At 45.2% G+C, this 10309-nt stretch overlaps 1 long non-coding RNA gene across 1 annotated transcript; it reads left to right on the top strand.

Moving 5' to 3' along the window:
• Positions 1-7467: 7467 nt before the first annotated feature.
• Positions 7468-9896, top strand: LOC308484042. Its single transcript, XR_013989879.1, has 2 exons — positions 7468-7539; positions 8735-9896. It is a non-coding gene; the product is annotated as an uncharacterized lncRNA (long non-coding RNA).
• The last annotated feature ends 413 nt before the right edge of the window (positions 9897-10309 follow it).

Genomic DNA, 10309 nt, shown 5'->3' with positions numbered 1-10309 from the left:
TGTCAGAGAAGAAGGCAAACACTTGTCCTTCTGCTGTCCCAGAGGGCAGAATTAAATTTAATGGTCATAAATTACAGCAGATTAGGTTTTGGTTGGACAAATGACATGAAAAACAAGTCCTGGTTAAACATACGGGGGGGGGGAGAGAGAGAGAGAAGTAGAGGCAGTATTCCATCTCCCCAGCCCGCTCAACCCAATGATTGTGCAAGTTTGCCAAATCAGTTTGAGGAACAAATCATGACAGCGTTGAATCATCTTAGATCAGACCATGGCCACAGCTTAGCACCAAATGAGATAAAATGGATTGAGGGGACCCTGTCACCATGAGCCTCATTCAAACCATGTTCCAGAATCAACCAACTAGCCAATGAATTGGCTTAATAGTCCCTCCCGACCCACCCCCAACTTTTATCCAACACAGGCAAGGTTTTCCTTGGCAATTGTGAGCAGGTTTTTTTTCTTTTCTTTTCTTTTTTGTTATCCCTCAGTACAGCAGTTAGAGGTTCCTTTGCAAAAATTTCACGGCTGGCCAAACCTCCACAGGAAGTATTTGTGATTAGGATTCCTCCATGTGGTTTTATCTGATAAGGTTTTTGCAAAAAAAAAAAATTATCCCCTCCCCCTGCCCTCCCTGCACCTCTCCAGGGGGCACCCAGGGCCTTTTAAGTCCTGGTTCCTACGTATGCACAACGGTCTGTAAAATCGATTTGCTTTGGCGAAAACAGGGGCCTTCCCCAAGCTCCCGATTAGACAATATCGAGTGTGTAAAGTGTGTGCATTATCCCTGACAGCTGCAAAATGGGTTTTTGCTTTCCCCTCCCCCACCCCATCTTGGAGGACTCTGGTTCCCTTCCCAGTTAAGTTAGACATGCTGTATCGCTGAAGGCGGGAGAGCCGTCCTGCGGAGGCAGGAAGCTATACTGTACCACACAAAGAGAGCAAGCAGCTCCTCCAGACAGGAAGGGCCTTATCACAGTCGGAGTCCCCTGTGCATTTCACTCTCAGAGCGCTTTCGACTCCAGCACATTTTTTCCCCTTAACTTGCAAATATGGTCAATGGGGCCTGAAAAATGGGAAGCTGCCAGCCCTCGTTCCAACAACAGTCACACAGTCGGAGCGTAAGAACCGAAAAAGAGCCTGCTGGATCAGGCCGATGGCCCATCTAATCCAGCATCCTGTTTTCCCAATGACCAAATAGATATTTGTGGGAAACCTGCAGGCAGGACCCAAGCACAAGAGCCCTCTCCCCTCCTGTGATTTCCAACAACTGGTATTCAGAAGCCTTACAGGCTCTGACCGCGGAGGAAGAGCATAGACATTATGGCTAGTAGCTGTTGACAGCCATACCTTCCCTGAGTTTGTCTATTTATATTTTAAAGTTATCCAAGTAGGTGACTATCACTGCCTCCTGCAGACATGAGTTCCACAATTTCACTATCCACTGCATGGACAAGAAGATTCCTCTTAAATCCGAACAACCTGAAAGCGGGGTGTTTCTTGCACTCTAATTGCCCTTATTTGGTAGGGAAGCAGTATCTTGGCCCCAATACTTAGTAAATCAGACTCTTTGTTTGGTCACTATTTTTGCCTTTCAGATTTTGTTGTTGTTTCGGAGCTTGTTTTCAAAATCTGCATGTTAATAGTAATGAAAGCAAAATGAATACATCCCTAGGAGTGTCCAATGATTGTAACCAGCCCTTTGATGTCCTCGTTCTTTTGCTCAACTGCATGGTGAATTGCTGTTTAAAACAGGGGTGAGGAATCTCAAACCCAGGGTTCGAATGCAGCCCTCCAGCCCTCTCTGCCTGGCTCATGGAACTCTCCACAGGCCACACACCCTCTCCACAGGCCATGTCTCTCCCCCTGGTCCTCCTTTATACTCCCAACATTTATGGGGGGCAGAGCTGTTATATGTCCTTGAAATCCGATCATAGGTCTTGCTTGCCTGGATGGATGACAGAGAGGAGTGTGTGTAGAAATTCACCCACCACCCAAAGGTAAAATTTAGATTCATTGCTCCACCCATTTTTGGCTCTGGCCCCACCCACCACTGGTTCCCTACAAGGGAATGTGGCCCACGTGGTTGAAAAATGTTCCTTGGCTTGGGGGTGATGGGATGTTTAGTCGAAAACATCTGGAAGGCACAGGGTTGATGAAGGCTGTGTTTTAGGGTGTCCTGTGCTCTGCTTGTGGGTTGACTGGAACCATCTGATTGTCCAGTGTGGGAAACACCAAGTTGGACAAGGTGGATCTTTGGTCTGATCCTACAGAGACCTCCATGATCTCCCATTTATGGGAAGACTCTTCACCCACTTCTGTCCACAGTACTTAAGGTTCCTTAATCCGTATGAGATTCCTCAGCCTAGGGATGAGGAACCTCAGGACAGCAGGCCCTTGGGTCTCTCCACAGGCCATACCCCCACTTCCTAGGCCACACCTTTCCCCTGCCTCGTCAGCTGCTTTTGTCTGGCTGAAAAGCATCCTGGAACTGTGACAATGCCTCTTGCTACCCGGATGGAGAAATGTGAGTGGGTGTATAGAAACCTCTGGCTTCTGTGTGGCTGGAATGTAGCCTACTGTATGCACACCCACCAGTAGCATATGGTCCCCAGAAGGTTGAGCATGATGGAACATAGCTCTTGGGCTGGAAGGGGGTTCTGCAGCTTTTCACTATCGGGGTCTTTCTATCTCTGGGCTCTTGTTTGAGCCAGGACTTCAATGGAACCTCACAGCTGCCTTTGCAGTTAGTCCTATGTATGTTGTGGATGTGATTAATTGAAACTCAAAGGAGGAGCATGGCTTTCTGGAAAACAACTGGCACATATTTGTGGAGAATCAGGTGAAAGAGGCTTTCTGTGGTTGACTTCTCTCTCTCTCTCTCTCTCTCTCTCTCTCTCTCTCTCTCTCTCTCATGCTAATTTTAACAACCATTTCTCCTCCTTGAAAATTGCCCCTCTGGAAAAAAATAAACAGGGCTTGCATTGAGCTGTTGGGCTGGCAGCGAGAAAGTCTCCTTCTCCCTCCCTCACGCCTTCTCTTTCCAAGCCAGGTTTGGAATGTTTTACAGTAGCTGGGCTTATTCAAGTGTGGAGAAGGGAAGGCGAGAGACTGAGAGGGCCACTTTGGGCTAATTGATCGTCCTTTGGACTGAGCTACCGCCATATGGTTTTAAGTTACATGTAAAGCAAGCGAAACAATATACATAAATAGCAGAGCTGAGTAAGCCTGAGCAGTGGGAAAGCTAGGCAGTGCCTGTCTTGCTCCCAGGTTGTGTTATGCATCAAAAGGGCAGCATGGTTTTTGCCTTCATTGAGGGTTGGATTTGAACTGCAGTGCCTGCCAGCTGGATAATAAGGTGCTGGTAACATATCACAAGGGATGCGGGTGGCGCTGTGGGTTAAACCACTGAGCCTAGGGCTTGCCAATCAGAAGGATGGCGGTTCGAATCCCTGTGATGCGGTGAGCTCCCATTGCTCAGTCCCAGCTCCTGCCCACCTAGCAGTTCAAAAGCACGTCAAAGTGCAAGTAGATAAATAGCTACGGCGTTTCCGTGCGCTGCTCTGGTTCACCAGAAGTGGCTTAGTCATGCTGACCACATGACCCGGAAGCTGTATGCCGGCTCCCTTGGTCAATAAAGCAAGATGAGCGCCGCAACCCCAGAGTTGGCCATGACTGGACCTAATAGTCAGGGGTCCCTTTACCTTTACCTTTAACATAGCGCATGGATGGGGTCATCCAGAGCATCTCTTCCCGTGGCAGACATTAGGAACATAGGAAGTTGCCTTATACTGAAGATGGACTGTTTGGTCCATCAGTGTGGTCTATTCTGGCCCACCGATCCATTTTTTGGGTGGCCCACTAGCCTCCAGATTTAATTTACCACTGGTTGGATAATGGTTTGTGGTGGAAAAATCAATGCAGAATGAAGTATCTCTGCTCATTTACCCTGGTACTTGATCTCCAGGGTTTCAAACAGGGAGGTCGCTTCCAAGGCCTTCTGCTAGCGTATCAGTGCTTCCCCCTCTCTTCCTCCCATGTGCCCCAGATTGACTGTTAGAGGATTGGGAGAACCCCCTAAGGAAAGGAGGGATCATTGCATCTGGTAAGTTGAGATGCTTGCACTGAAAGAACAATTAAGAACATAAGAGGAGCCTGCTGGATCAGGCCAGTGGCCCATCTATTTCAACATCCTGTTCTCACAGTGGCCAGCCAGATGTCTTTGGGAAATCTGCAAGCAGGACCTGGGCACAAGCACACTCACCCATCATTTGGTTTCTAGCAACTGGTATTCAGAAGGATTGCTGCAGAGGCAGAGCACAGCCATTGTTGCTACTACCCCATTCCATTAAATTGGCTAATCCTGTTTTAAAACCATCTAGGTTGGCGGCCATCACTGCCTCATGTGGGAGTGAGTACCATAGGTTAACTATGCACTGCATGAAGAAGTACTTTCATTTATCTATTCTGAATCTTGCAACATTCGATTTCATTGGATGACCATGAGTTCCAGCTTTATGAGCGGTGGGGGGAACTTTTCAATTGCTGTAGTACTATCTTGAATCCCTCCCCATCTGTTTAATAGCCATTCACCCTGATACGTTTGTGGGGATATTAGACAAAGTTGTGTCAAGCAAGGGTCACCTCACACTTTCCAATGCATTTTCTCACCGCTTTCCTTATCAAGAAAAGATCTGGGGGAAATGGGTTTTGTTTTGCAAGAACTCCAAATCAGCTTTAATTGCACAAGCTGGATTTTCCAGGATGTGACTGAAAACAGTGACAGTTTGGAAGCTCCTGAAATCTTTTCCGAGCCTCCCAGGAGATGGCAGGAATTGAACACGAGGCCATCTTTGTGTGTATCATGTGCTAAACAAGTTATGGCCCTCGTTGCAGCTCATTAAAGATGTTCCCTTATACACAGATATGTAGAAAAACTTCACAATCCTCATCTCAGAGCCAAGCTGTGTGTACAGATAAAAGCACTTGGCACAGCCTTTATAGATGTATTGTTGTGCCATTGCCCCATGCCATGCCAGAATGCAGCTCTGAATATTCCCAATCATTTTTTAAAAAAAATCTTCTCGCATGTAGAAAGCTAGGATGTTAGGGAGAAGGCTAGCCTAAAACTCGAACCCTCAAGATCCATTCTTGAGGCTAATCACAGATTTGGGGACTGATTGGTTAGGGGGAGAGATAACCCATTCTCCTCTGCACCCTAGTTCTGACCCTGATCAGATATACATATATGGCTGTTTGAAATTTTAGAACTTTACACATTTGTTGCAATCATACAATTGCCATCGCATCTAGGTGTCCCTAGGTTTCTTTGACGTTGTTAAACAGCTTTCCTCTTTTAACTTTCCCATGTTTATTTTGTAATGCTTTGTACATACGGGCCATCTAGAATGTCTGGTAGAATATACTGGATAGAAATAAAGAGAGGGAGAAAGAGAGAGAGAAATATCCTTGCATCTGAGCTGAGGATTCTTTGGAAATAGTTATTTCAGTCTCCTCTCTCTGTAAGACCCACGTGGGCGGGAGTCTAGTATAAAGAGAGAAAGTTTACCAGCAAAGAGCTGGATTTGCTCCAAAATACATCACTTTGCCACAGTGACTTCTGTGTGTGTGCGTGTCTGTGTGTGAGAGTGAGTGCATTTAAGCTAGGCATATTCTGATCGTGGCTTTACAGCCAAAGACAAGGCTGAGATGCACAAGAGACAGACACGTCTCTGGCAAATTTGTGGAGCCACAGGCATCTCTTGAACCCAAATGAGGAGTGGGAAGTCCCTCAAGGCAGACATGGTGTCATGCCATTGGCTCATTACATCATGCTGCAGGACAGAACAGTTGGCAGAAAGTGGGTTTTCCCCTGAAACAGCACTGCGAGCTTGAGAAAGTGAAAGGAGACACGTAGTCTCCTAAAGCACTGGAAATTGGGGGGTGGGGGTGGAAGGCAGGGATTCTCAGTAGTGATGGTGACCTTTAAGGCAGGTAGTGCAAAAGAAAGGGAGGTCTGACGGTAGGTGGAGCCAGAGCCAATGACAAGGGCAAAGTCAACTAAGGCCGCATTCACACTGTACATTCAAAGTACTATGATTCTGCTTGAAATAGTTGTGGCTTCTCCCAAAGTCTGGGAGCTGAAGTTTGTTAAGGGTGCTAAAAGTTATTATGGACCCCTATTTCTCTCACAGGGACACGGGTGGCGCTGTGGGTTAAACCACAGAGCCTAGGACTTGCCGACCAGAAGGTCGGCAGTTCGAATCCCTGCGACGGGGTGAGCTCCCGTTGCTCGGTCCTTGCTCCTGCCAACCTAGCAGTCCGGCGGGAAGGTAAACGGCGCTTCTGTGCGCTGCTCTGCTTAGCCAGAAGCAGCTTAGTCATGCTAGCCACATGACCCGGAAGCTGTCTGCGGACAAACGCCAGCTCCCTCGGCCTACAGAGCGAGATGAGCGTGCAACCCCAGAGTCGGTCACGACTGGACCTAATGGTCAGGGGTCCCCTTTACCCTTTATTTCTCTCAAAGAGCTACAATTCCCAGAGTTCCCTGGGAAGAGGGATTGATTATTTAATTCTAGGGTTGAGTGCTTCAAAAATGTGTATATTAGACAAAATTGCATACAAAATGTTTATTAGGAGAATATTTTAATGAGGATCTCAAAAACTGCCACAGAAATGTAAAGAACTGATTTAAGATTGGAAAAATAAGAAACAAGGAGAACCAAAATTGACGACCATCCCTATTTCACCCCCTCTTCATCAAGATTACGCCACATTTCCTGGTACATGTTGTCCCTTATAGATCACTGTCTTTCTGTCTTTCTTTTCTTTTCTTTTTTATGATGCCTTTTTCAGAATTGTCCCATATTTTCCTGGGACCAAATTACATGTGTTATCTTTGCATTTAACAAACAGGGTGTTTTTTATAAAACAGCCGAGACTTCCAAAATGGTAACAATGGAGTTGGACTGGGGGGTGAAGCTCAGACGTTGATGCTTGCTACTTAACAGAGTTATGTCACAAACATGACCCTTTCATCTTTGAAACACAAGCAAGCATGCAAACTTCTCAGGAGGTCAAGAAACCAATGGAAGCATTTGATCCTTCATTCATAAAGCCAGATTTCTCATTCCACATTCTGACTGGTCTCAGATCTAGCCTTCTGACTGCTTTGGTGCTTCCGGAGTCAGATCAAGGCCACTCTGGACTTGGCTCTGAGCATCAGCAACAACTCCAGATGTGCACCAAAAGAGGCAAGGAAGTGGGTTCTTTGAATATGGGGAAATTTATTTATTTATTGAGCTACTTGGCTTATTGAAAGAAGCAGCTGTGGTGGGGTTTACTCTGCAAGAGTATGCTGCTGTTCTTTTATTGGGGAAGGGAATATGATAGAATATTGGGTCAACCTTCTGGAGGCCCTTGACCAATCATGGCTGGGATGGGAAACGGTCAATCAGTAGGGAGGGAGGTTGGGAAAGGTTGATTTTTGACAGTTTAACTGCCAGGTGGTGGCCACAGTGGCCAGCCAGATGCATCTTGGGAGTAAGTCTCATTGAATTTAGTGGGGCTTCTCATCGGGGATGGTGTCAGATGTCCATACCATTTATGCATTTAAACTCTGTGATCTCTTCTCCCTCCACATTCCTTTCTTGTTCCTTTTGCCTGTTCTGGACAAGGGCTGTCATTTTGCATTGCCACAAAACTGCCGCATGGTCCTAGATTAAATTTGATTTTAGCCACCTGGCATTAGGTTGCCAGAGTTGTAGTGAAGCCATTGTATATGCACCAAGGGGATTATTGGGACCTGTAGTTTTTGAGAGTATGGGAGTGTGGGTGAATGTGTGCAGGTGTAGGTTGACTGAGGTACAGATGTGTTAGCTTATGTTGGCACGGAGTGAGTATGAGTGTATTAATGCCTGCACAATTATGTCAGGTTGCGTTGTTTATAAAACTTTGCAGAAATGACTATAATTTCTATCAGCATTTCCGTTAGGTCAGGTGTGGCTGTACAGTAAAACTTTCCATAAGTGGAAAATAAGGAGTCATGGGGTATTTTTCATTTAAAGGTATTTCATATGCAGATAGACTTATTATAATATATGTGCTTTAGTTAGATCAGGTGTGGGGGAACCCTTCGACCTCCCATCAACAACAGCTTCCATCATTTCTGGCTGTTGGCCATGCTTGCTGGACAGATAGGAGTTGTACTTCAGCGGTGTCTGGAGGGGACGAAAATTCCTCAAACCAGAGTTAGATTAATAGTTTTTAGTTGCACCTATGCAACATTAGATAGATAGATGATAGATGAGATAGATAGATGATAGATAGATAGATGATAGATAGATAGATGATAGATGAATGATAGATATAATACTTACATACACACAAACACACACACCACTCTGTGTGTGTGCATGTCAATATATGTGCAAATATAAAACTTTATTATTTCTATATTCATTGTCCTTTCTGTTACAAAAATATTCATTTTTTGTAATGTGATGGGTCCTCTTAAACTTTGTTTAGGACATTAATTGGACATTAGGACATTGATTACGGTAATTAATTTCCGGATTTAAAAAGAAAATGGGGGGGGGAGAAAGGGGGGAATTGAAGTAAAATTAAAGGAGAAAATAAAGGAGAAAATACTATAATGTATAAAATAATAATACACAAATAATACTAACAGTAAATCAGCATCAGTTCATGTCTGGGATTTTCTCTGGTTTCTCTTCAGATCATGTAAATCTTTTGCTTTTTACGAAGATCCTGCTGTGAATCACTAGTGGAGAGAACATTGTTGTGCTCAGCCCCTGCTTATGAGTTTTGCACAGACAGCTGTTTGGCCACTGTGAGGACAGATGGGCCTGTGGCCTGATCAAGCACGGGTCTTCTGGTGTTCTTATAAGTCTCCAGCTCTGAATCCTCAACATAGAAGAAACAGAGAGTGCACTGGGAACTTCCTACCACTCTGAAAGGTGGTATAATTAGATGAAACCTGACATGCCATTGACATGCTGGGAACATGTGTTGGAGGCACATGTTTTGATTAGTGCTCTCTCTCTCTCTCTCTCTCTCTCTCTCTCTCTCACACACACACACACACACACACACATACACACCCCAGTGACCAGTCTTTTCAAGGCTGCCTTTTCATCTGGATTTGCAGAACACGCAGGAGAGCCTGATGCCAAAAATGTGCTTTGCAGCAAACATCTCCGTTGTGATTGTTTGTAACCAATAAAATCATATTACACACTGATTGCCATGACCCCGCCTTGCGCTTCGGCGAGCCTCAGATGCGAGTGTATACTGTACACAAATGAAAACCATTAGCCATCATGCCGACCACATGTGCTGTACTGGTGCCAGTGGGAAATGACAGGGAATGTACAAGGTCACGGTTTACTAAAAATATAAAAGTTTTAACATGTGGTGTTAATAGAACACACAACAGGGGTCAGTGGTATAATGGAAAATCGTTCCTTTTCCAATGTCAGGGCAAGTAATTTGCTAGTAAAGGAGGAACAATTTGACGTGTGTTAGGAAATATCCGCCCGATCTCTCTCTTCTGCGTCAGGAATAGCCAACAGGAAGTTTAACTGAGCATTCACCCTAATTTGTTTGCAGGGAGATAGACGATGTTGGCTATGTAATGAGCATTCATCCTGATTTACTTGCAGGGAGATAAGATGAAGCTGGCTGCTCAATGGGCATTCATCCTCATTTGTTTGTGAAGCTATTAAATGACATTGGCTGTTTAATGTGCATTCGTCCTGATTTCTTTGCAGGAGAGCAGACTAAGTTGAAGTAGTCATGGTGGTGGTGGCAGTTGTCATTGTTATAGGCAGTATTACCCAGTGGGCTTTGCAGATATTAAAAAAAAACATGTTCAAGTCCATTCTGTGTTTTATCCTTGCTGTTATTATCCTTACCAATGTATCTTTCTTTATTTTTTTGCATATTGTTTTGTGTCTTGTGCTAGATGGGTAACAGGTTAATGATTATGATGTCATCTTATGTCAGGGATGGGGAACCTCAGGCCTAAGGGCCAAATGTCAACTTCCAGATCTCACTATATGTCCCTTGGGACCTTCCTCAGACTCCGCCCCTCACTAGTCCTGCTCTGCACCCTCCTTGGGTGTTTTTGCCTGGCTGGAATTTGCCCTTGAACTCTGAAGATGCCTCTTGCTTGTCTGGATGGAGGAGCGAGAAGGTTTTGCAAGTGTTTGTAGATAGTGGCCTATCGTACAAAGATAAAATTCACATTCATGGCTCCACCCACCTTTATTTCTGGCCCCACCCACACATG

This window comes from Podarcis pityusensis, assembly GCF_964106645.2.
Source record: "Podarcis pityusensis genome assembly, chromosome: 8".
Classification (NCBI taxonomy): Eukaryota; Metazoa; Chordata; class Lepidosauria; order Squamata; family Lacertidae; genus Podarcis; species Podarcis pityusensis.
The sequence above is the reverse complement of the archived record's forward strand: the minus strand, read 5'-3'. Positions and strand labels throughout refer to the sequence as shown.